The sequence below is a fragment of the Rutidosis leptorrhynchoides genome, chromosome 3 (genome assembly GCF_046630445.1).
Source record: "Rutidosis leptorrhynchoides isolate AG116_Rl617_1_P2 chromosome 3, CSIRO_AGI_Rlap_v1, whole genome shotgun sequence".
NCBI lineage: Eukaryota > Viridiplantae > Streptophyta > Magnoliopsida > Asterales > Asteraceae > Rutidosis > Rutidosis leptorrhynchoides.
In genome coordinates, this window is record NC_092335.1 from 447,670,008 (window position 1) to 447,677,818 (window position 7,811).

Sequence of the window (7,811 nt, forward strand, 5' to 3'; positions counted from 1 at the left end):
AAGACACGTAATTCATACGTCCAGAAACAAGTCATGCATTCTGGTTTTACTAGGATTACTTCCCATCCTTGGTCTTGTGGAACATAACCGTTATGGCCGTTGATAAGACAGCGTGTTGTAACGTCGTCAAAGGGACGAGGGTTACGTAATGTCCAACAGTCCCGTAACAATCTAAAAACCTCATTTCTTACCCCAATTACCGACTTCGTCACTTGTGGGAACGTTTTGTTTAATAGTTGTAGCCCGATGTTCTTGTTCTCACTTTGGTGAGAAGCGAACATTACTAATCCGTAAGCATAACATGCTTCTTTATGTTGCATGTTAGCCGCTTTTTCTAAATCACGAAGTCCAATATTCGGATATATTGAGTCAAAATAATTTCTTAACCCATTGCGTAAAATAGCATTTGGGTTCCCCGCAATATATGCGTCAAAGTAAACACATCGTAACTTATGGATTTCCCAATGTGATATCCCCCATCTTTCGAACGAAAGCCTTTTATAAACCAAGGCATTCTTGGAACGTTCTTCAAATGTCTTACAAACTAATCTCGCCTTAAATAGTTGTGCCGAAGAATTCTGACCGACTCTAGACAAGATTTCATCAATCATGTCTCCGGGTAGGTCTCTTAAAATATTGGGTTGTCTATCCATTTTGTATTTTTATACTGTAAAATAGACAAGAGTTAGATTCATAAAAAAAATACTTATTAATACAAGCAATTTTTACATATATCATAAAGCATAAGCATACTATATTACATATATTACACCACACGAATACAACTATCTTATTCCGACTCGCTTGTTTCTTCTTCTTCGGTTTTGGTTCGTTTTGCCAAGTTTCTAGGGATATATGATGTTCCCCTAATACGAGCCGTCGTTTTCCACATTGGTTTAGAAAAACCTGGTGGTTTAGAGGTTCCCGGGTCATTGTTACAACTTAAGGACTTCGGGGGTTGACGATACATATAAAGTTCATTGGGGTTGGAATTAGATTTCTCTATTTTTATGCCCTTTCCCTTATTATTTTCTTTTTCCTTTTTAAATTCAGTTGTGGTAATTTCTATAACATCATCGGAATTCTCGTCGGAATCCGATTCATCGGAGAATTGGTAATCCTCCCAATATTTTGCTTCCTTGGCGAAAACACCATTGACCATAATTAACCTTGGTCGGTTGGTTGAGGATTTTCTTTTACTTAACCGTTTTATTATTTCCCCCACCGGTTCTATTTCTTCATCCGGTTCCGATTCTTCTTCCGGTTCCGATTCTTCTTTCGGCTCCGACTCTTCTTCCGGTTCCTCTTCGGGAACTTGTGAATCAGTCCACGAATCATTCCAATTTACATTTGACTCTTCATTATTATTAGGTGAGTCAATGGGACTTGTTCTAGAGGTAGACATCTATCACATAATATCAAGCGCGTTAAGAGATTAATATATCACATAATATTCACATGTTAAAAATATATAGTTTCCAACAAAATTTGTTAAGCAATCATTTTTCAAGTAAACACGGTCGAAGTCCAGACTCACTAATGCAACCTAACAAACTCGATAAGACACACTAATGCAAAATTCTGGTTCTCTAAGACCAACGCTCGGATACCAACTGAAATGTCCCGTTCTTATTGATTAAAAACGTTCCATATTAATTGATTTCGTTGCGAGGTTTTGACCTCTATATGAGACGTTTTTCAAAGACTGCATTCATTTTAAAACAAACTATAACCTTTATTTCATCAATAAAGGTTTAAAAAGCTTTACGTAGATTATCAAATAATGATAATCTAAAATATCCTGTTTACACACGACCATTACATAATGGTTTACAATACAAATATGTTACAACAAAATAAGTTTCTTGAATGCAGTTTTTACACAATATCATACAAGCATGGACTCCAAATCTCGTCCTTATTTAAGTATGCGACAGCGGAAGATCTTAATAATCACCTGAGAATAAACATGCTTAAAATGTCAACAAAAATGTTGGTGAGTTATAGGTTTAACCTATATATATCAAATCATAATAATAGACCACAAGATTTCATATTTCAATATACATCCCATACATAGAGATAAAAATCATTCATATGGTGAACACCTGGTAACCGACATTATCAAGATGCATATATAAGAATATCCCATCATTCCGGGACACCCTTCGGATATGATATAAATTTCGAAGTACTAAAGCATCCGGTACTTTGGATGGGGTTTGTTAGGCCCAATAGATCTATCTTTAGGATTCGCGTCAATTAGGGTGTCTGTTTCCTAATTCTTAGATTACCAGACTTAATAAAAAGGGGCATATTCGATTTCGATAATTCAACCATAGAATGTAGTTTCACGTACTTGTGTCTATTTTGTAAATCATTTATAAAACCTGCATGTATTCTCATCCCAAAAATATTAGATTTTAAAAGTGGGACTATAACTCACTTTCACAGATTTTTACTTCGTCGGGAAGTAAGACTTGGCCACTGGTTGATTCACGAACCTATAACAATATATACATATATATCAAAGTATGTTCAAAATATATTTACAACACTTTTAATATATTTTGATGTTTTAAGGGTATTAAGTCAGCTGTCCTCGTTAGTAACCTACAACTAGTTGTCCACAGTTAGATGTACAGAAATAAATCGATAAATATTAGCTTGAATCAATCCATTACCCAGTGTATACGTATCTCAGTATTGATCACAACTCAAACTATATATATTTTGGAATCAACCTCAACCCTGTATAGCTAACTCCAACATTCACATATAGAGTGTCTATGGTTGTTCCGAAATATATATAGATGTGTCGACATGATAGGTCGAAACATTGTATACGTGTCTATGGTATCTCAAGATTACATAATATACAATACAAGTTGATTAAGTTATGGTTGGAATAGATTTGTTACCAATTTTCACGTAGTTAAAATGAGAAAAATTATCCAATCTTGTTTTACCCATAACTTCTTCATTTTAAATCCGTTTTGAGTGAATCAAATTGCTATGGTTTCATATTGAACTCTATTTTATGAATCTAAACAGAAAAAGTATAGGTTTATAGTCGGAAAAATAAGTTACAAGTCGTTTTTGTAAAGGTAGTCATTTCAGTCGAAAGAACGACGTCTATATGACCATTTTAGAAAACATACTTCCACTTTGAGTTTAACCATAATTTTTGGATATAGTTTCATGTTCATAATAAAAATCATTTTCTCAGAATAACAACTTTTAAATCAAAGTTTATCATAGTTTTTAATTAACTAACCCAAAACAGCCCGCGGTGTTACTACGACGGCGTAAATCCGGTTTTACGATGTTTTTCGTGTTTCCAGGTTTTAAATCATTAAGTTAGCATATCGTATAGATATAGAACATGTGTTTAGTTGATTTTAAAAGTCAAGTTAGAAGGATTAACTTTTGTTTGCGAACAAGTTTAGAATTAACTAAACTATGTTCTAGTGATTACAAGTTTAAAACTTCGAATAAGATAGCTTTATATGTATGAATTGAATGATATTATGAACATCATTACTACCTTAAGTTCCTTGGATAAACCTACTGGAATAGAGAAAAATGGATCTAGCTTCAACGGATCCTTGGATGGCTCGAAGTTTTTGAAGCAGAATCATGACACGAAAACAAGTTCAAGTAAGATCATCACTTGAAATAAGATTGTTATAGTTATAGAAATTGAACCAAAGTTTGAATATGATTATTACCTTGTATTAGAATGATAACCTACTGTAAGAAACAAAGATTTCTTGAGGTTGGATGATCACCTCACAAGATTGGAAGTGAGCTAGCAAACTTGAAAGTATTCTTGATTTTATGTAACTAGAACTTGTAGAATATATGAAGAACACTTAGAACTTGAAGATAGAACTTGAGAGAGATCAATTAGATGAAGAAAATTGAAGAATGAAAGTGTTTGTAGGTGTTTTTGGTCGTTGGTGTATGGATTAGATATAAAGGATATGTAATTTTGTTTTCATGTAAATAAGTCATGAATGATTACTCATATTTTTGTAATTTTATGAGATATTTCATGCTAGTTGCCAAATGATGGTTCCCACATGTGTTAGGTGACTCACATGGGCTGCTAAGAGCTGATCATTGGAGTGTATATTCCAATAGTACATACATCTAAAAGCTGTGTATTGTACGAGTACGAATACGGGTGCATACGAGTAGAATTGTTGATGAAACTGAACGAGGATGTAATTGTAAGCATTTTTGTTAAGTAGAAGTATTTTGATAAGTATATTGAAGTCTTTCAAAAGTGTATAAATACATATTAAAACACTACATGTATATACATTTTAACTGAGTCGTTAAGTCATCGTTAGTCGTTACATGTAAGTGTTGTTTTGAAACCTTTAGGTTAACGATCTTGTTAAATGTTGTTAACCCAATGTTTATAATATCAAATGAGATTTTAAATTATTATATTATCATGATATTATCATGTATGAATATCTCTTAATATGATATATATACATTAAATGTCTTTACAACGATAATCGTTACATATATGTCTCGTTTAAAAATCATTAAGTTAGTAGTCTTGTTTTTACATATGTAGTTCATTGTTAATATACTTAATGATATGTTTACTTATCATAGTATCATGTTAACTATATATATATCCATATATATGTCATCATATAGTTTTTACACGTTTTAACGTTCGTGAATCACCGGTCAACTTGGGTTGTCAATTATCTATATGAAACATATTTCAATTAATCAAGTCTTAACAAGTTTGATTGCTTAACATGTTGGAAACATTTAATCATGTAAATATCAATCTCAATTAATATATATAAACATGGAAAAGTTCGGGTCACTACAAAAGATGTACTGTATTTAAAAGATATAGCATGTACATTATAGGTGGGTATAGGATTCGGGCCCATTTGTACCATGCATCATTTAAATTTTGTGGTCTATCAAAATGATGAATTTTATTGTTTTAAGATAAACCTATGAACTCACCAACCTTTTGGTTGACACTTGAAAGCATGTTTATTCTCAGGTATGAAAGAAATCTTCCGCTGTGCATTTGCTCATATTACATGGAGTCGTTCATGGCATATAGAGGTCAGAACCTCGCAATGGGACCAACTGTTGAAGACTTCGTCCAGATGGATTAGGTCGGGTCGTTTCAACTTCCAATCTTGCAAATCCATTTCAAGTGATCATCCAATCTCAAGAAATCTTTCTTATTTATAGTAAGATATCTTTCTAATTCAAGGTAATACTCATATTCAAACTTTGATTCAATTTCTATAACTATAACAATCTTATTTCGAGTGGAAATCTTACTTGAACTTGATTTCGTGTCATGATTCTACTTCAAGAACTTTCAAGCCATCCAAGAATCCTTTGAAGCTAGATTAATTTTTGTCACTTCCAGTAGGTTTACCTACTAAACTTAAGGTAGTAATGATGTTCAAAACATCATTCGATTCATATATATATATATATATATAACTATCTTATTCGAAGATTTAAATTTGTAATCACTAGAACATAACTTAGTTAATTCTAAACTTGTTCGTAAACAAAGTTAATCCCTCTAACTTAACTTTTAAAATCAACTAAATACATGTTCTATGTCTATATGATATGCTAACTTAATGATTTAAAACCTGGAAACACGATGAACACCGTAAAACAAGACATAGCGGGCTGTTTTGGGTTTGATAATTAAAAAAAACTATGATAAACTTTGATTTAAAGTATGTTCTTCTGGGAAAATGATTTTTCTTATTAACATGAAACTATATCCAAAAATCATGGTTAAACTCAAAGTGGAAGTATGTTTTTTAAAATGGTCATCAAGACGTCGTTCTTTCGACTGAAATAACTGCCTCTTACAATATTGACTTGTAACCTATATTTCCGACTATAAACTTATACTTTTTCTATTTAGTATCATAAATTTCAGTTCATTATGAAACCATAGCAAATTGAATCACTCAAAATGGATTTAAAACGAAGAAGTTATGGGTAAAACAAGATTGGATAATTTTGCTTGTTGTAGCTACGTGAAATTTGTAACAAATCTATACAAACCATAACTTAACTAACTTATATTATATTATACATGTATTCTATCATATATTATGTAATCTTGGGATACCATAGACATGTATACAATGTTTTGACATATTATATCGACCCATCTATATATATTATTTGGGAACAACCATAGATACTCTAGATGCAGTAATGCTAGAGTTAGCTATACAGGGTTGAGGTTGATTCTAAAATAATATATATACTTTGAGTTGTGTTCTAGCCTGAGACTTTTATACACTGGGTCGTGGATTGATTCGAGATAATATATATTGATTTATTTCTGTACATCTAACTGTGGACAACTAGTTGTAGTATACTAACTTTGGACTGCTAACTTACCAAACTTAAATCATTAAAACGTAATAAAAAAATGTTGTGAATATATTTCAATCATACTTTGATATATATGTACATAATTGTTATAGGTTCGTGAATCGACCCGTGGCCAAGTCTTATTTTCCCGACGAAGGAAAACTCTGTGAAAGTGAGTTATAGTCCCATTTTTACTATCTAATATTTTTAGGATGAGAATACATGCAGTTTTGTAAATGATTTACAAAATAGACACAAGTATTGAAACTACATTCTATGTTGAATCGTTATACCGGATATTGCCCTTGTTGAACTTGGTAGCCTAAGAATTGGTGTTTATTATAATTGCCACCAATCGACGCGAATCCTAAAGATAGATCTATGGGCTTTGACACGCCTCAGTCAGAGAATTTGAACTGCTTTAGTACTTTGATATTTATATATGGGAATATTCTAGATGCATTTATTAATGTCGGTTACCAGGTGTTCAACCATATGAATGATTTTTATGCAGATTGCATGTTATTGAAAGATGAAATCTTGTGGTCTATTATTACAATTTGATATATAGGCTAAACCTATAACTCACCAACATTTTTGTTGACGTTTAAAGCATGTTTATTCTCAAGTGATTATTAAGAGCTTCCGTTATTGCATGCTAATTTATGGACAACAGTTGGAGTCAGCATGCTTGTATAATATTGTTTAAAAACTGCATTCGAAGACATATATATTGTTGTGTAATATTATTGTAAATCATTATATAATGGTCGTGTGAAAACGCTATATTTTAGATTATCATTATTTGATAATCGTCGTAATATTTTAAAGGTTATGGTTTGTTTTAAAAATCGAATGCAGTCTTTGAAAAACGTCTCATATAGAGGTCAAAACCTCGCAACGAAATCAATTAATATGGAACGTTTATAATCGATATGAACGGGACATTTCATGGGCTATATTATGAAAAGAAGTATTTTTACTCAGATGTATGTGAACTAATCTATGGCCCTAAGCCTATTACCTAAAGTCATGTAATATATTGTAGAAAGTATCATTTATCATATTTACATACCACTATAAGAAAAATGACCTTTAGTGACGAGAGCTATTGCTCACTGATAACATTAAATTAAGTTAGTGACCAAAATAGGTTGGTCACTTCTCGTCACTATAGATCCGTCACAAAATATTTTTATAGACCATAATACGAATATTGATCACTATAGTGACCATTTGTTTGATCACTAATATTGTATAGTGACCAAAATTTAGTGACCATTTTTTTAATGGTAACTAAATAGTATTATTAGTGACCAAATAATAAGTTGTCACTAAAAGATCGTCACAAATTATCATTTTTCTTGTAGTGTATAGATGGTTGTTTAGACATTCATTATTCA